Genomic DNA, 20,517 nt, shown 5'->3' with positions numbered 1-20,517 from the left:
AAGAGAAGTAAATGCGAGGGTCTTGACAGGAGGCGTGGAGTTAAAAGATAAAGAATCACACACAAAGTGGGAGTTGTCACAGCTGCTCTTTGCTGATGACACTGTGCTCTTGGGAGATTCTGAAGAGAAGTTGCAGAGATTGGTGGATGAATTTGGTAGGGTGTGCAAAAGAAGAAAATTAAAGGTGAATACAGGAAAGAGTAAGGTTATGAGGATAACAAAAAGATTAGGTGATGAAAGATTGAATATCAGATTGGAGGGAGAGAGTATGGAGGAGGTGAATGTATTCAGATATTTGGGAGTGGACGTGTCAGCGGATGGGTCTATGAAAGATGAGGTGAATCATAGAATTGATGAGGGAAAAAGAGTGAGTGGTGCACTTAGGAGTCTGTGGAGACAAAGAACTTTGTCCTTGGAGGCAAAGAGGGGAATGTATGAGAGTATAGTTTTACCAACGCTCTTATATGGGTGTGAAGCATGGGTGATGAATGTTGCAGCGAGGAGAAGGCTGGAGGCAGTGGAGATGTCATGTCTGAGGGCAATGTGTGGTGTGAATATAATGCAGAGAATTCGTAGTTTGGAAGTTAGGAGGAGGTGTGGGATTACCAAAACTGTTGTCCAGAGGGCTGAGGAAGGGTTGTTGAGGTGGTTCGGACATGTAGAGAGAATGGAGCGAAACAGAATGACTTCAAGAGTGTATCAGTCTGTAGTGGAAGGAAGGCGGGGTAGGGGTCGGCCTAGGAAAGGTTGGAGAGAGGGGGTAAAGGAGGTTTTGTGTGCGAGGGGCTTGGACTTCCAGCAGGTATGCATGAGCGTGTTTGATAGGAGTGAATGGAGACAAATGGTTTTTAATACTTGACGTGCTGTTGGAGTGTGAGCAAAGTAACATTTATGAAGGGGTTCAGGGAAACCGGCAGGCCGGACTTGAGTCCTGGAGATGGGAAGTACAGTGCCTGCACTCTGAAGGAGGGGTGTTAATGTTGCAGTTTAAAAACTGTAGTGTAAAGCACCCTTCTGGCAAGACAGTGATGGAGTGAATGATGGTGAAAGTTTTTCTTTTTCGGGCCACCCTGCCTTGGTGGGAATCGGCCAGTGTGATAATAATAAATATATATATATATATATATTATATATATGTGTGTGTGTATATATATATATATATATATATATATATATATATATATATATATATATATATATATATATATATGTGTATATATATATATATATATATATATATATATATATATATATATATATATATATATATATATATATATATATAGCAATTCGCAAGAACAGGAGAAATGTTCACAAACACTGACCTTTCGCCGAAGGAGACTCGAACCTACGAACCTTGGAACAAAGTACACAGTGCTTTACCATCCGTACCACACTGGACAATACCTTGGCGCCCAGCTCACGCAGGCATCGAAAAACTAGAGATTTTAACAATGCTGGCTCACTATGAGGTGGACCAGTACAACATGGGTTCGAGTCGTTGGCTAGTGCAGTGTTGTTATTGATCAATACCACTCGTTTTTGGTCACAATAAGATATATATATATATGCTGCTCACGGACTAGTACACCAAACAGGGATTAGAATGAAATTAGTCTAGAAGCTCCCTCAATACCGAGCATCATCGGGAAGTGGTCAAACAGCTAGCTCTGTTGGCTGGGCCATCTTTAGTAGGATTGGGTGGTCGTGTGGTCTAAGGCGTCATGTGGTTCTGGCTCACCATGAGGTGGACCAGTACTATATATATATATATATATATATATATATATATATATATATATATATATATATATATATATATATATATATATATATATATATATATATATGTGTGTGTGTGTGTGTGTGTGTGTGTGTGTGTGTGTGTGTGTGTGTGTGTGTGTGTGTGTGTGTGTGTGTGTGTGTGTGTGTGTGTGCGTCTGTGTGTGTGTGTGTGTGTGTGTGTATATGGCAATTGTCACTGACCCGCAGCCCGGTCAGTGACCAGGCCTCATGATGGATCAGGACCTGATCAGCCAAGCTGTTACTGCTGAGTGGACATAAACCGACGTACAAGCCACAGCACAGTTGGTCAGGTATTGACTTTAAGTGCGTGTCCATCGCCTTCTTGAAGACAGCCAGGGGTCTATTGATAATCGTCCTTACGTATGCTGGGAGGTAGTGGAACAGTCTTGAGCCCCTCACACTTATTGTGGCGTGTCTCTTAGAGTACTTGCGGCACCCCTGCTTTTCATCAGGGAAATGTTGCATCTCCTGCCAAGTCTTTTGCTCTCGTAGGGAGAGATTTCTGTGTGCAGATTTGGGACTAGTACCTCTAAGATTTTTCCAAATGTATATTGTCACGTATCTTTCTTTTCTGCCTCCCAGGAAGTACAAATCAAGGGACTTAATCGTTCTCAGTAATTTAGATGCTTTATAAAACTTATGCATGCCGTGAAAGTTCTCTGTATATTCTGCAGGTCTGCAATTTCACCTGCCTTGGAAAGGGCGGTTAGTGTGCAGCAACATTCCAGCCTTGAAAAAACAAGGGATTTAAAGAGAATCATCATGGGCTTGGCATCCCTAGTTTTGAAGGTTCTCATTATCCATCCTATCATTTTCCTAACAGATGTGGTAGATACATTGTTGTGATATTTGAAAGTGAGATTCTCTGACATTATCACTCGTATACAGTTTTAATTTTCTCGAGTTTTTCATAGAGGGGTAATTGAAATTTTCTCCAATGCAGTTCGTACTGTTTTCTGCGGCCCATTTAAGGATTTGGTTGATGTCCCCTTGGAGACTTGCAGTGTCTTCGATGGATGACACTATCATGCAGATTCGAGTGTCATCCGCAAAGAACACGGGGCTGTGGCTTATATCTCTGTGTATGTTAGATATGAGGAGGAGGAACAGGATGGAAGCGAGTACTGTACCTAATGGAACAGCTTTTAACTGTGGCCGACTCTTCACTCTGCTTACTATTACTCTTTGTGTTCTGTTTGTTAGGAAGTTAAAGATCCATCTACCAACTTTTCCTGTTTTTCCTTTATCACGCATTTTGTGTGCTATTACACCACGATCGCACTTTTCGAAGTCTATCGCAAAGTTTGTGTATACTACAACTGCGTTTTCTTTGTCCTCCAGAGCATCCAAGACTGTCATAGTGGCCCTGGGTTGTGCAACTGATAGGCATCGAAGCGGGTGACGATCTTGCTTCTTAGAACCCTTTCAAAGATTTTTATGATGTGGGATGTTAGTGCTATCGGTCTGTAATTCTATACAATTGCTTTACTCCCACCTTTGTGGAGGGAGTTATGTATGATGCTTTTAGAGATTGTGGGATGACCCCTGTGACCATGCTTCTTCTCCACAAGGGCTTCTTGCAGTTCTTGATGAACATGGAGTTACATGAGTCTGGGCATGGGGCAGAGTGCATGGGCATGCCATGTATTGTTCTTCAAAAGTCGTGTGGTTTTGGGATATTATCAGAAATTCTTGAATTAACTAAATTTTGAGTCTCCGTCACAAAAAAATAATTTAGATTGTCGACCCTTAGTCCGATTAACGGCTCGTTAAACGCTAAGTCTTATTGGAACTTCAGTATCTCAGTCATTTCTTTGCTGTCATCTGTGTAAGTCCCATCTCGTTTAAGCAGGGATCCAATACTGAATGTTTTTGCCCTAAATTTGGCATAAGAAAAGAAGTATTTTGGGTGTTTCTTGGTGTTGTTTATGTTCTTTCTGTGTTTCTTGTCTCCTGTATGATTCTTTAAGCTCGATAGTTGCTATTTCTCTGACCAGTGCCTCCTTTCGTATTTCGGAAATACTGGCCCCTTTCACCAGCTCTGAGATTCTTCGCCTTCACCTGTATAGGCGGTGTCTCTCTCTCTCTTTCTAGTTTACATCTCTTCTTTTATCATATAGGAATGTGCCTTGAGCATACCTCAAGTGCCACAGAGTTAATTCTTTCTAGGCAAAGGTTCGGATGCGTGTTGTTGAGGATATCTTCTCAGCTTGTTTCATCTAGGACATGGTTGATTTGATCCTACTGTATGATTTTGTTACTGATATTGAAATTGGTGAAGCCACCCTCATAACCGATCTTATGCTGGTCAGGAATCCTGCGCATAAGTGTCTGTATGCGTAGATCATAACAGTCACCTCGAAGGTGACTATTATGATCTGATAGTATTGTCTTTGATACTGTTATATTTCGCACCAGATCATCATTATTAGTAAAGATGAGGTCAAGTGTATTTTCCAGTCTTGTTGGCTCCGCTGTTTGCTGGCTTAAGGTGAATTTGTTGCAGAGATTTAATAGCACATGTGTGTTTGTGTGAATTTTCATCTGAGCTGCCTCCTGGGGTTATCTCTGTAAAACGTTGTTTGTTGGAAATGTAGGAGAGAGGACACCTACCAACACCCACCACTGAGACGGTCTCGACGAAGACATTCACCAACCACGTCTAATATTATTATTACTGCAGTAAGCCTGAGAAAGCCGTGACACTCACACTGTAGTAAGCCTGAATGAGCTCCAACCTCACATTACAGACAGCCTACGGCACCTGCGGCACAAGTCAGCTGCAACACAAAAACGGTAGAAACACTAAGCTAGTTCAAGCGCAAACAATTGCAAGAAGTCAAAGGCAGATAACAACTGCAAGATGCCTGAATCAGCTGCAACACAAACACCTGCAGGAAGCCTGAGTCAGGTGCCCAACCAATAACTGCATAAAGCTGCACAACACCCGCAGGAAACTTGATCTACTACAGTGCAAACAACTGCAGGAATCTTTAGTCAGCTCTACAACAAACAACTGCGGGAAGCTTGAGTAAGCTGCACTACACACCGTTGTAGGAAGCTTGAGGCAGCTGCAACATAAAACAACTGCAGGAAGCTTGAGGCAGCTGCAACATAAAACCACTGCAGGAAGAGAGGGGGCAGATTAAATCAGCAGCCACGACTCATTAAACCCAAGGCGGAAGAGCAGGAATGTGACCTGCTTAGTTAACACACTGATTACCTCTCGTACTCACGCTCGTTACCCTTGCTCGAAACCATCAGCGAATTTTTTCAGTCGATAGAGCAAATCACAAAATATAATTATTTATGTAGTTTCCTCAAATTGTAGTGATGATTCATCGTTGGTTTGAAGGCCACATCAATTTCATGAGCTATAAACTGGACTGACAGCTGCAATAAAAAATGAGACAAATGAAAGTGTCCTCTCAGCATTCTTCAAGACTCCTGCTTTTTCTCTCAAATAATGAACATGGTACCACATTGATGAAATAAAAATGATAATGTATACTTGCCAGCAAGGTAAGGCCAGCATAGAGAAGAATGGTCAGGACAAGCATAACACCAGCACGAGCTGGACCAGTATGGTCTAGATCAGCACAAGTAGAACTAGCATGGAGAGGACGAACACGGTCTGGGCCAGCACAGTCTGGACCAGCACTGACAAGAATGGTCTGAGCCAGAATGGTCACGACCTCCACGGTCAGGATCAGTGTGTTGTGAGCTGTGTACCTTACAATTTATTCGGTGCTCATCATACAGCCACGTCTTGGCAGTCCTTCTGAACCCGCTAAACTGGCAGATACATCGAAGTAGCTGCAAAGGAGTCTCAGCTATTCTGATTCACTATTAGTTTTGTCATCCAACTGGGTGAGAGCTTGTTCCCTGACCAATTCATGTTTTGCTTCCACACCTGTCTGAGGGTAAACTCTCACTGATGCTGGTGTAGTACACACACACACACATACATACTGATATATCTTGTATGATGTGAAAAGCCAATTGCAGTGAGTGGCTCTCTTTCTTTTTTTTTTTTCTTTTTTTTTTGTTTATTATCATTTTGCTGTTCAGCTGCACTAGGTACTTGTTGTAATTCAAAGTGATATCAAAAAGCTCCCATATGAAGGCTTTTTTAATCACCTAGTTGAAGTTGTCTCTCTTGAAATACATTCCTTGAGAGGCTATATACTGATCCCAGTACATCTGGCACTTCTCGATACATTTCTGAAACTTTTCTTTCCTAGCGGTGTCTAAAGCAGCCTGCAATTCTGTTTGAATTTCCTCCACGTTGATAAAACGTCATCCGTTGAGTGCCATTTTTATTTCTGGGAAGAGAAAGAAGTTAAAGGGGACTAGATCTGGGAAGTGAGGATGATAGGGGACGACTCTCATGTTGGTTTTGGCAAAAAATGCCAAGGGTATTGCCATGGTGAATGAACCAATCCTTGGACGCCCACAAAGCAGAACGTTTTCTTCTTACGTCTTTCCTCTAACGTCTCAGAACCTTGATGTAAAATTTTTAGTTAACTGTCTGCCCTGCTGGAACAAATTCCTGATGAACAACTCCCTTTTTTTCAACAAAAAGAGAATGATGCTGACATTGCTCCTGGCTTGGAGCGCTTTTTTGGGCTTGGATAAATTGATGCTTTTTCATTGTGAAGACTGTTGCTTGGTCTCTGGGTCGCAGCCATGGATTTAAGTTTCATCGCCAGTAAAGACCTTAAAAAGAATAACTGGGTCATCCTCGACTTTTTAAAATCCTGACAAAGATCCATGGAATGGTATTTCTGGTTGATAAGTAAGACACATGTGCAACAGTTAGGTATCTTTGTTCCGAAACACTTCGCCTAAAGAGTAGGCTTCCTCGGTTGACTACAGAAGAGTGAGCAGAAGCAGTGGAAATCTAAAGACGATGTGATCAGTACATCATCCTTGAAGGTGGTCAGTCTCTCAGCCAGGAGAAGTTTTGCTACATAGTCTGAAACAATGTGACGTTGAAACATATGTATAATGTTCGCCAAGACCGGAGCCCTGGCACGGGTCTTAATCTTGCGATGACCCGTCTCTCGTTCCCGAAGGAGAAAGGGTTCTGCAATGTTGCAACATATGCTGCTCAAGCATTGTTCTGGTCGTTCATCTGGTGCATCTCATAAGAGACAGCACCGTATGTACTCCTAACTGTGGACACTAGCGAGGAGGAGGGTAAGTCGTTATCACGGGCAACAGCTTGTCTGATTCGTTGACTCAATGGTACACTAGTGTGGCCGCAGTCATCTCTGGGTCCTCTTCGAGAGGGGATATAAGAACATAAGAACATAAGAATGGAGGAACACTGCAGAAGGCCTACTGGCCCATGCGAGGCAGGTCCTTATCAAAATGACCTCTACCTAAAGCTACCCAAGAAATGACTCCCGTACCCAATGACACCAATCAAACCCAGCCCCTCCCACTCATATACTTGTCCAATCTCTTCTTAAAGCTACCCAAGGTCCTAGCCTCTATCACCCATCTATCACCCCTTTCTAAATCTAAATTCATCCAACTTAAATCCATTATTTCTGGTTCTTACCTGGTTTGACACCCTCAGTACTTTATTAATATCTCCCTTGTTTATGCCCGTCATCCACTTATACACTTCAGTGATATCTCTCCTCGTTCTACGCCTCTCCAGAGAGTGGAGATTTAAGGCTTTAAGTCTATCTTCATACTGGAGGTTCCTTACACAGTAAATCATTTTAGTCATTCTCCTCTGTATGTTCTCTAATGAGTCTATGTCCATCCTGTAGTAAGGGGATCAAAACTGAGCAGCATAATCTAAATGAGGCCTCACTAGTGATGTACAGAGCTGTAAAATAATTTTTATACTTCTGTTACTTATACTTCTTGAGATAAATCCAAGTAATCTGTTGGCCTTGTTGCGCACACTAAGGCACTGCTGTCTTGGTTTTAGATTTCTGCTTACCATGACTCCCAAGTCTTTTTCACATTCTGTATGATCAAGCTCTACTTCACCTAAATTATAGCTTCGAGGGTTATTTTCATTACCAATGGCAAGTACCTTACACTTATCGACATTGAAATTCATCTGCCATTTTTCATACCAAGACATTAATTTGTCCAAATCCTTCTGGAGTTCATTGATATCCTCCTCAGAGTGAATTATACGGCCTATCTTTGTATCATCAGCAAACTTACTCATGTCACTCGTAATCCCTTCATCAAGGTCATTAATGTAAATTATGAACAAGAGAGGGCCTAAAACTGATCTTTGTGGAACGCCACTAGTGACTAATCCCCATTCAGATTTCACTCCATTAATGGTAACTCTCTGTTTTCTATTGGTAAGCCATGCCTCTATGCATGCTAGAACTTTACCTCCTATACCATGAGCTGCCACTTTTCAAGAGTCTCCTGTGAGGTACTTTATCGAAGGCTTTAATAAAATCCAAATAAACAATATCATATTCCTTATCACTGTCAACTGCCTCAAATGTTCTATTGAAGAACGTCAGTAAGTTTCTCAGGCAGGAACGAATTTCGTGAATCCATGCTGAGATTCATTTATCAAGTTATGCTCTTCAAGGTGACTTCTAATAATGTCAGCTATAATTTATTCTAATAACTTGCCCACTATAGATGTCAGGCTTATTGGGCGGTAATTTGAAGGAGTGGATTTATCCCCTGATTTGAATGTAGAAACCACATTAGCCATTTTCCACAACTCTGGCACAACACCTGTAAGGATGGACGCATTAAACACACTCGTTAATGGCTACTAAGCTCCATCTTGCATTCCTTAAGTACCCTGGAAAACAGCTCATCGGGTCCCGGGGACTTATTTTGCTTCAGTTTGCCTATCTGTTTAATAACCATGTCCCTCGTGACAGTAATATTAGTTAATTTAAATTCATCAGGAACTAAATAATTGTTAATTACTGGAATCTCATTTACATCTTCCTGTGTAAAAACTGACAAAAAAATAGTCATTAAATAAGGAACACATTTCCAGTTCATTATCCGTTAGCTGTCCATTCCCAATTTTCAGAGGTCCTACTTTTTCCTTCACCTTCGTCCTATACACTTGAAAGAACCCCTTTGTATTAGTCTTTGATTCATTAGCAACTCTAATTTTATAGTCACGTTTAGCCTTTCTAATCCCCTTTTTTACTTCTCTTATAAGCTGAACATATTGGTCAGTAAGGTTAACCTCTCCTCTTCTGATGCGCCTATAGATTCCCCTTTTCTCTCCAAATAGATGCTTTAGCCTACTGTTAACCCATTTGGGATCGTTATTGTTAGACCTAATTTCTCTCTGGGGAATGTATATACTCTGGGCACGGTGTACATTATTAAGAAAACAATCATAAAAGCAGATCCCTTCATAATCGTAAGTATGGTCATCGTCAATAAAATCATTAGCTAGATAACCCCAATCAAGATTCAAAGACTAACCCAAAAGGGTTCTTTCAGGTATACAGAAGTAAGATTAGGGACAAGATTGGCCCACTTAAGAGTAACTCTGGTCCGATCACTGACAGTGATAAGGATATGTGTGAAATTCTAAATACCTACTTCCTCTCAGTTTTCACCCAGGAAAATACTAGCGGATGGGTCTATGAAAGATGAGGTGAATCATAGAATTGATGAGGGAAAAAGAGTGAGTGGTGCACTTAGGAGTCTGTGGAGACAAAGAACTTTGTCCTTGGAGGCAAAGAGGGGAATGTATGAGAGTATAGTTTTACCAACGCTCTTATATGGGTGTGAAGCGTGGGTGATGAATGTTGCAGCGAGGAGAAGGCTGGAGGCAGTGGAGATGTCATGTCTGAGGGCAATGTGTGGTGTGAATATAATGCAGAGAATTCGTAGTTTGGAAGTTAGGAGGAGGTGCGGGATTACCAAAACTGTTGTCCAGAGGGCTGAGGAAGGGTTGTTGAGGTGGTTCGGACATGTAGAGAGAATGGAGCGAAACAGAATGACTTCAAGAGTGTATCAGTCTGTAGTGGAAGGAAGGCGGGGTAGGGGTCGGCCTAGGAAGGGTTGGAGGGAGGGGGTAAAGGAGGTTTTGTGTGCGAGGGGCTTGGACTTCCAGCAGGCATGCTTGAGCGTGTTTGATAGGAGTGAATGGAGACAAATGGTTTTTAATACTTGACGTGCTGTTGGAGTGTGAGCAAAGTAACATTTATGAAGGGATTCAGGGAAACCGGCAGGCCGGACTTGAGTCCTGGAGATGGGAAGTACAGTGCCTGCACTCTGAAGGAGGGGTGTTAATGTTGCAGTTTAAAAACTGTAGTGTAAAGCACCCTTCTGGCAAGACAGTGATGGAGTGAATGATGGTGAAAGTTTTTCTTTTTCGGGCCACCCTGCCTTGGTGGGAATCGGCCGGTGTGATAATAAAAAAAAAAATTCCTGAAATAATAGATTACGTAGAACAGGATGATAATAAACTATGTACGATTGCGGTAACTAGTGACATGGTTCTCAGACAAATTGCGAAACTAAAACCTAACAAATCCCCAGGTCCTGAGCTGTTTGCAAGGGTGTTAAAGGAATGTAAAGAGGAACTTAGCATACCTTTGGCTAATCTTTTTAACATATCACTACAAACTGGCATAGTGCCTGATAAGTGGAAAATGGCAAATGTAATACCTATTTACAAGGCAGGTGACAGGTCCTTGGCTTCGAACTATAGACCAATAAGCCTTACCTCCATAGTGGAAAAATTTATGGAATCAATAATTGCCGAAGCAATTCGTAGCCATCTTGACAGGCACAGATTGATTAATGATTCTCAACACGGTTTTACAAAGGGGCGTTCCTGTCTTACGAATTTACTAACTTTTTTCACTAAGGTGTTTGAGGAGGTAGATCATGGTAATGAATATGATATTGTGTATATGAACTTCAGTAAGGCTTTCGATAGAGCTCCACACCAGAGGCTATTGAGGAAACTTAAGGCACACGGAATAGGAGGAGAATTTTTTTCCTGGGTAGAGGCATGGCTGACAAATAGACAGCAAAGAGTTTGCATAAATGGGGAGAAATCAGAATGGGGGCACGTCACAAGCGGTGTTCCTCAGGGGTCAGTGTTGGGCCTGTTGTTGTTCGCAATTTACATAAACGACATAGATGAGGGAATAAATAGCGACATATGCAAATTTGCTGATGACACCAAAATAGGCCGTCCAATTCATTCTAATGAGGACATTAGAGCACTCCAGGATGATTTGAATAGACTGAAGCAATGGTCGGAGAAGTGGCAGATGCAGTTTAATATTGACAAATGCAAAGTTCAAAATGTTGGACAGTTAAATAACCATGCCACATATAAACTAAATAATGTAGATCTTAATACTACCGATTGAAAAAAGAATTTAGGAGTTCTGGTTAGCAGTAATCTAAAACCAAGACAACAGTGCATTAGTGTTCGCAATAAAGCTAACAGAATTCTTGGCTTCATATCTAGAAGTATAAATAATAGAAGTCCTCAGGTTGTTCTTCAACGCTATATATCCTTGGTTAGGCCTCATTTAGACTATGCTGCTCAGTTCTGGTCACCGTATTACAGAATGGATATAAATGCTCTGGAAAACGTACAAAGGAGGATGACAAAGATGATCCCATGTATCAGAAATCTTCCCTATGAGGATAGACTGAGGACCCTGAATCTGCACTCTCTCGAAAGGCATAAAATTAGGGGGGATATGATCGAGGTGTATAAATGGAAAACAGGAATAAATAAAGGGGATGTAAATAGTGTGCTGAAAATTTCCAGCTAAGACAGGACTCGCAGCAATGGTTTCAAGTTGGAAAAATTCAGATTCAGGAAGGATATAGGCAAGCACTGGTTTGGTAATAGAGTTGTGGATGAGTGGAACAAGCTCCCGAGTACAGTTATTGATGCTAAAACGTTGTGTAGTTTTAAAAATAGGTTAGATAAATACATGAGTGGGTGTGGGTGGGTGTGAGTTGGACCTGACTAGCTTTGCTGCTGGGTCTGGTACAGTGCTCTATCCTTGAGTGTGGATGACCAGACTGGGTGGGTCATTGGGATAATCCAGGGGGTGGGTCATTGGTCTAATCCGGGGGAGGACAAGGACCTGCTCCGCGCGGGTCAGTAGACCTGTTGCAGTGTTCCTTCTTTCTTATGTTCTTATGTTCTTAAGTCCATTATAATCGGCAGAACGAAAATCAGGGATTTTTACTGTATCATCATTATTCTTGCATTCCCAGTTAATGCTAAAAGTGATGGATTTGTGATCACTTGCGCCAAGCACTTCAGTGATCTCCAGATTATTTACGAGTTTTTCCTTATTTGACAAGACTAGGTCTAGCAAATTATTACCCCTGGTAGGCTCTGTTACGCACTGCTTCAGAAACAGTCCTGAACTGTTTCCATAAAGTCACTGGACTCTAGATTATCTGTCAAAGAATTCCAGTCAATTTGATTAAAATTAAAGTCCCCTACTATGACTATGTTATTGTGTCTAGAAGCCCTAACAATTTCGTCCAAAACAAGTCTCCCTCTATCGTGATCCAAACCAGGAGGTCGGTATATTACACCTAGAATTAGTTTTTCTTGACCTCCTACAAACTCTACCCAAACAGATTCTGTTACTGTTCCATCAATTAATATTTTCTCGAACATATAATGCAACTCCTCCCCTCTTCCCATTACATCTATCCACATGGAACAACTTAAACCCTTGAATATTACACTCAGCAATCATATCCCGACTCTTTAAATCATACCAAGTTTCAGTTAATGCAATGATATCAAAGTTCCCAGCACATGCTACCAAACGTTGTTCATTAATTTTATTTCTTGGACTTCGACTGTTAGCATAAAATACCATCACATGTTTTTTCTTCTGCACATTTTTCCTATTCATCTTTGTTTTTACACAATTTCTGAAATTATCATTACCCAGAGTTACTCCATGACAGTTACTATTAAGATTCTTAATATGTGGAGTGTCTCAGTAACTTTGCACTCCAGAAGATAGTGTGTTAGGGGGCGCTGGACAACGTGCTGACAGTACTGGCACATCTCCTCAAACTTGTCTACCATCATCTTGGCTGTGGGAAAGCCCAAACGAAGCCGATGAATGGCAGTACAATGCGCTCTGGACCAGCTTCTATCATATGGAGGGGGTTCTCCCTGAGCCGCTGCTCGGTACCACTGTTGAGATGGGGTATCACCTAAGACCTCCCTCATAAGTTTCATTGCTCTGGCAGCCACCAGTTTGGTCTGTCGTAGGCTGACGTTGAAACAACAGTCAAGAGATGAGGCGCAGCCCACTAGTGGAAGGTGGAGAGTGCAGGTCACTCTCAAATCCATCTTGGTACTGAAAACACCTTGGACAACTTTTTCAAGTGAGAATAAATGGGTTTGAGAGGGACCTGCTAGTGGGTCGTGCATAATCCCTTGTCATGACTGCAGCAAATTATACGTGGGCTAAACATCAAGAGACCTCCAAACACGTATTTCAGAACACCAGTATGCAGGCAGATCTGACGATTCAAGGAATGCCTGTGTTCAACACCGAAATTCACACAACCATTTAAACAAGTACAGAAACGCAAGACTTATCTCCAGAGAAGAAAACACTCAATACCGAAGAATCCTGGAATTATCACTTATCTCTATATCCAGCAACTTCAATCAGAACAACGGCTTCTATAAAACAACTGAACCCCTCGCCAAGAAACTTCATCGCTATCCCACGAAGCTACTCAAGGTATTAGACTCTATAACCCTAATCGGTAGACTGTCACATGCAGCATTCTCCACCTGACCAGCATTCTCAACCTGACTTCATCTTATAAATACTCACGTACCTTCCACCCAGGTAGATCTGTTTGTGACTTGATAAAGCCCACTGTATGAGCGAAACGTTGTCAAAAAAAGGATCACATTACACTGCATATGCGTTTATATTTCCATTGTGGTATAAACCTTGGTAATAAATACCGACAAGTTGGTTTAGAAAGACACGTAAGCAAACACTATGACATATTTATTAGAAAACGTTTCGGTCCTGGGACCTTGATCACTTCTAACATACAGAAGTGATCAAGGTCCCAGGACCGAAACGTTTTCTAATAAATATGTCATAGTGTTTGCTTACGTGTCTTTCTAAACTATATTTCCATTGTGTCGGTATTTTATACCATTTATTTCCAGCTCCTTTCTTATGTTCCTATGTATTCTTCTTTGTATTAGACTAAGGAAGTCACTGTGTGGCGAAACATTTCCACATTAAAGATACCCAGGCGTTGCACATGTGTCTAATTTATCCACCTGATGCTCTAAAAAGATATTAGAAAAATATGAGTACCTAAGGCATTGAAGCAAATGCTTGGGTAACTTTGGGAAAAGGTTGGACAAGTGGGTGGGAATGTATGGTATTGAGAAGGTTGTATACCATTCTTGTACAACCTGTCAGACACTGCAACATCATGGAATCTTGATTCTGAGGACATGTACATCATCTTCACGACTACGACAACTACTACTACTACAACTAACCCATCTCTTTGGGTAGGACCTACTTCCACTGGGGAATCCCGCCTACCAGTGACTATGCCCTCGTCTGCTACCTGTCCCATTCCCACCTGACGTTACTATATAAGCGTCAGGCGCCTTGCTTCTGCTCCTCGCTGCTGGGTTAGCCCTGGCTCTATTTCTACGACTAAGAACACTCCTCTCCAGCACTATTCTTCGTCTGTCCCGTCTTCCCCGCTCATCCCATTTGGGATCTTACCTGAACTTTCGTTCGATCGTTCGCTTCTGCTTCAGAATCTCCACGACTATGGTGCTCTTCGCACCTACTGCTAGGTTGAGGGACTGATTACCTCATCTTCTGTACATAGTTCTCCTGTCTTCAAGTTATGTCCTGGAATTTGTATTGAAAAAGTCACTGGATGGCGAAACGTCTACAATAAAGATACCCAGATGTTGCACATGTGTCTCAGTTTCATCATTGAGAAGGTAGGTATGGGCCCACCTCAAAGACATGTGCCTCCACTATGGAATCCCGACTACCATCCCACCTTAATCTCACCTCAGTATATAAGCCCACGTCTTGCTGTCTGCTTCAGATACATCAAGACTATGGTACTGAATACCTTCTCCTAGGCGCAGAAACTAATTTCCTCATTTACTTCGTTTTTTTTTTTTGTTTGCTTGAAAATGAGTTCAAGGAATCAGATGTCGCCAAGTTTTTCGTCCAATAAAAATAAGAACCAGATATCTTCCCCTAGTTTGGAGGCAGAAGACTGGTCAAGTTATCTGGAACCGGCTGTCTTCACCCCTCAGTTACAGCCAGAAGACTGGTTCCAATACCTGGATCCAGAGAACTCGACTCATTGCTTAGAGAAAGAGGACTTCGCTCAGTACCTGGAGCAAGGAGACTGGTTTCAGTACTTGCAGGCAGAAGGCACCTCCTACTACTTGAAACATGACAACTCACACTACATGGAGCCGGATGACTGGTTCAGTAACCTGACACCTGACTGCTTTTTCCCATGTTATGAGCCAGAACAATGGTCCAAATACTTGGAATAAGCAACGCATACCGAGAACGGGTCCAACTGTTTGGAGAAAGATGATGGTTATTCTAACAATCCAGACAGTTCCAGTTCCAAAGTAGAGACACTTGGTTTGTGCCCATGATCAGTGTGGTGTGCACCTTCGCGTTTCCAATATTAATATAATTATAAATATATATTTTTGTTTGTTTTCAATAAATATTGAAAAAAAAGTTAATGAATTTGTTTAACAACTGTCAGTAGTAATAATGGTAGAACTGCCATCAATATGTATGCAATTAATATATTTTATGGTGGTAATGTTTCGCTTTCCAGCGGGTCCACTTGTTCGTGCGAGCCACCACCTCAGAGGGAGTTGTAGAAGATCACCTTTCTAATCTTTTGGGTACAGTCGAGGACTCTCTGAATATTTTGGTAATCATAACCACAACTTGCTAAACTATTCCTTGGGTAACATTGAAAATGGGTAGGGTGGGTTTGGGTTTGAGGACCTGCTTAGTATAGGCCAATAGTCCTGTGTGTAAATGATTTTGAAAACCGACAAGCGAAAATTGAGACACTTATGCAATATATGGGAATCATTATTAAGGAAACGTCCAGTACCGCCACCCAGACTTGGACAGGGACCAAGGGAGACTACTTTCGGAGGAAACTGTTAGGACCACAAGGCACGATAACATAGTAATTCTAGGAACTTTAACTTTAGTCAGATTGATTGTAATTCCTTGACTGGGAATTTAGAGTCTAACGACTTCTTAGATGTAGTTCAGAATTGTTTTTTAAATCAGTTTGTGACAGAACCTACAAGGGGAAATAACCTTCTTGACTAGGTTCTTATACACTCAAAAGAATCCTTTAGGATTAGTCTTTGATTCATTAGCAACTCTAATTCCATAGTTACGTTCAGCTTTTCTAATCTCCTTTCTTACTTCTCTTTTGAACTGGACATATTAGTCAGTAAAATTAACCTCTCCTCTTGATGTGCCTATGAATTACTCTTTTCTTCCCCTAATAGGTGCTTTAGCCTCCTGTTAACCCATTTGGGATCGTTATTATCTGACCTAATTTCTCTCTGAGAAATATATGTACTCTGAGCACGTTGTACATTATTAAGAAATAAATCATAAATGCAGATCCCTTCTTAATAGTAAGTATGATCATCGTCAATAAAATCATTAGCTAGATTACCCCAATCGAAATTAGACAGGTGATCCCTAAGTCCAATATAATCGGCAGAACGAAAATCGGGGACGTTTACCTTATTATCCTTGTTCTCGTGCTCCCAGGTAATATTAAAAGTAATGGATTTGTGATCACTTGCGCCAAGCTCTTATTTACGAGTGTTTCTTTATTTGCATGACTAGGTCGAGCAAAGTCTTACCTCTGGTAGGCTCTGTTACATACTGCTTCAGAAAACAGTCCTGAACTACTTCCATAAAGTCACTGGACTCCAGATTACCGTTCAAAGAAGTCCAGTCAATTTGACTAAAGTTAAAATCCCCTACTATCACTATGTTATTGTGTCTAGAAGCCCTAACAATTTCGTCCCAAAGAAGTCTCCCCCTATCGTGATCCAAGCCAGGAGGTCGGTATATTACACCTAGAATTAGTTTTTCTTGACCTTCTACAAACTCTACCCAAGCAGATTCTGTTGCTAATCCATATATTTTTATACCTGTTTTTATGCAACAATTTATATTTTCTAGTACATATAATGCAACTCCTCCCCCTTCCCCGTATATCTATCCACATAGAACAACTTAAAACCTTGAATGTTACACTCAGCAATCATATCCTGACTCTTTAAATCATACCTTGTTTCAGTTATTGCAATGACATTAAAGTTCCCAGCACATGCTAACTAACGTAAATCATTAATTTTATTTCTGGCGCCTCTACAGTTAGTAAAAAATACATTAATATGTTTTTCTTGTGAACCTTTTTCCTGTTCAGCTTTTCTTTTACACAGTTTCTGTTACTGTCATTACCCTGTTGGCTGTTACTGTTAAAATTTATGATTTCAAAGCCTAAATCAATGTTTTGACACTCGTTATTTTTCATTCTTAAACCAAACCTCTAACTAATCCTAGTTTAAAGCCCTAACACATCCTCAATGGAACTAGCGAGAAAACTCACACCTGCCCTGGATAAGTGAACCCTATCCCTGGCATACATGTCATTTTGGCCATAGAAGTGGTCCCAGTTGTCAATGAATGGTGCTGCATTATCCTTACAGTGTTTGTCCAGCCAGCAATTTATACCAATTGCTTTGGACAGCCATTCATTTCCAACACCCCTTCTTGGCAAAATGGCACATGTAACAAGGCTCCCTCCCTTTTTCCTAATAATATCTATTTCTTCCTCATACCTTCTAACTAAATCCTCACTTCTACGCTTGCCTACATCATTGCCTTCAGCACTGAGGCAGTTAATAGGATTGCTTCCATTACCATACATGATGTTGTCAAGCCAGCTAACAATATCTTCCATCCTAGCCCCCAGGAAAGCACTCCCTCTGTCTCCTACTCCTATCCTTCAAGCAGAAGGCCCTATCTATGTACCTAAACTGACTGTCCCCAAAAAGCTCAACATTCTTACCTTCCTTGTTGTTCTTCATTGTGACATTCCCAGTAGTCAACTTGAATTTGTCTGGTAGCAAAGAGAAAGAGTTCGAAGCTTCCACAGCAGTCTCTTGCTTCTTCATCGTTTCAACCTCTCCAGTCATCCTCTAGATCTTCAACTTCGTTCCATTCTGTCCGGCTACTGCCCAGGTTCCTTTCTTGACCAGAGGATTCACAACAGAAAGACCACTACGAATCCTCTTGTTTTCCTCCATCAATCGCCGTATCTCAAGCTTAGCCACCCTTAGTTCCTCCTTAAGCTGCTGGTAAAGTTGCTCAATGGAGGGCATCTTGGTTCAGCCCATAGAGAGTACACTAGACACGTCTTCACTGAGCAAGGTACAGAGGAGGGACACGAAAACAGACCTTCTCAAAAACCATATACATTTGCCTAACCTATTTTTATACTACCCAAGCCATAACTTTTATAAGCTTATTACTAATGTACCAACTGACTTTTCCAAGACATGTATCACTACTTCTACTACCTCCGCTTATACTGTGTCCATGTATTTTTTTGTAAAGGCTTGACAAAGCTCCTGAAGAGCGAAACGTTACCACAATAAAATGTCACATTAGTTACACTTGTGTCCTTTTACTTAACATGTATAGAGCTGTACAATAAGTTTTTGAGTCCTGTTGCTTGTACTTCTTGAAATACATCCTAGTAATCTGTTAGCCTTATTGTGCACACCTATGCACTGTTGTTTTGAATTTAGGTTTCTGCTTACCATGACTCCCAAGTCCTTTTCACACTCTGTGTGATCAAGCTCTACATCACTTAGTTTATAACTTCGAGGGTTTTTTTCATTCCCAAGGACTAGGACTTGTCCACACTGAACTTTATCTGCCACTTTTCAGACCAAGACATTAACTTGTCCAAATTCTCCTGAAGTTCATTGGTATCCTTCTCAGAATCAATCATTCGGTCTATTTTTGCATCAACAGCAAATTTGCTCATGTCACTTGTAATTCCTTCATCAAGGCCAATAATGTAAATTATGAACAACAATGGGCATAAAACTGATCTTTGTGGAACGCCACTAGTAACCAGTCCCCATTCAGATTTGACCCCATTAATGGGAGCTCTCTGCTTTCTATTGGTAACCCATGTCTTTATCCATGCTAGAACGTTACCTCCTATACCATGAGGTGCCATTTTTCTTAAGTCTTTTGATAGGCTTTACTAAAATCCAAATAAACAATATCATATTCATTGTCACTATCTACCGACTGAAATGTTTTATTAAAGAACGTCAGTAAATTTGTCAGGCAGGAACGACCTCTCGTGAACCGATGCTGAGATTCATTAGTCAAATTATGCTCTTCAAGGTGGCTTCTAATAATATCAGCTATAACTGATTCTAATAATTCGCCTACTTTGTAAGCGTCATCTTACTGGACGGTAATTTGATAGAATGGACTTATCCCCTAATTAAATAAAGGAATTACATCAGCCATCTTCCACATCTCTGGTACAACACTAGTTTGGATGGACACATTAAAGACGCTCGTTAAGTTCCTCAACAACCTTTGATGTGAAACTCTATCAAATCTTCTACTGAAGTCCATATACACAATATCATATTCATTACCATGACCTTAGCGAGAAAAATAGTAAATTCGTAAGGAACGAACGCCCCTTTGTAGAACCGTGCTGAGCTTTATTAATCAATTTGTATTTCAAGGTGGCTTCGAATAGCCTCGGCAATTACTGATTCCATCAGTTTCCCTACAATGGAGGTTAGGCTTATTGGTCTATAATTCGAAGCAACGGACCTGTCTCTTACTCCACTCACGCCAGTTTGTAGTGATATGTTGAAAAACTAGCCAAAGGTTTACAAAGTTCCTCCTACTTTCCTTTAAAAGTCTTGCAAACAGTTCATCAGGGCCCCGGGATTTGTTAGATTTAAATTTATCTATTTGCTGAGAATCATGTTGCTAGTGATTGTGATCGTTAATTTATTTCTGGAAATTCGCTAGATTCTTCCTGCGTAAAACGGAGAGGAAATAAGTGTTAAAGCTTCTAAATATTTCTTTATCACTGTGAGTGAGGTGATCCGAATAGCTTTTGAGTGGACCCAAACTGTCTATATGATTACTCCTATATACTTGAAATAATTTTTTGGGGGGTTAATCCTCGAATCCCTTGTGACTTAAACTCATAATCTCTTTTCGTTTTTCTTATTCTCTTTTTTTATTTCCCTTTTTAATTGAATATATTGATTTTTAACTGCTAATCTCCCGTTTTGACTCGCCTGTAAATGCCCTCTTTAATCTATTATTTATGACCAATAATCAGGACATACGAGTTCAACTCACTTAGGTAATTTCTCAATTTTATGAAATTGGCCCACCAGAAGTTAGGGACGTTGACTTGATTGCAGTTGTGATACATTGAAAATCAGCGATTTGTGACCACTTTCCCCAAGCTCATCATTAACCTCAGAATTATTAATTAGTGATTCCTTGTTGGCAAGGAGGTTATTTCCTCTAGTTGTTTCTGCCACAAACTGTTTTTAAAAACAATTCTGAATCG

The sequence above is a fragment of the Cherax quadricarinatus genome, chromosome 14, assembly GCF_038502225.1.
Source record: "Cherax quadricarinatus isolate ZL_2023a chromosome 14, ASM3850222v1, whole genome shotgun sequence".
NCBI lineage: Eukaryota > Metazoa > Arthropoda > Malacostraca > Decapoda > Parastacidae > Cherax > Cherax quadricarinatus.
The sequence above is the reverse complement of the archived record's forward strand: the minus strand, read 5'-3'. Positions refer to the sequence as shown.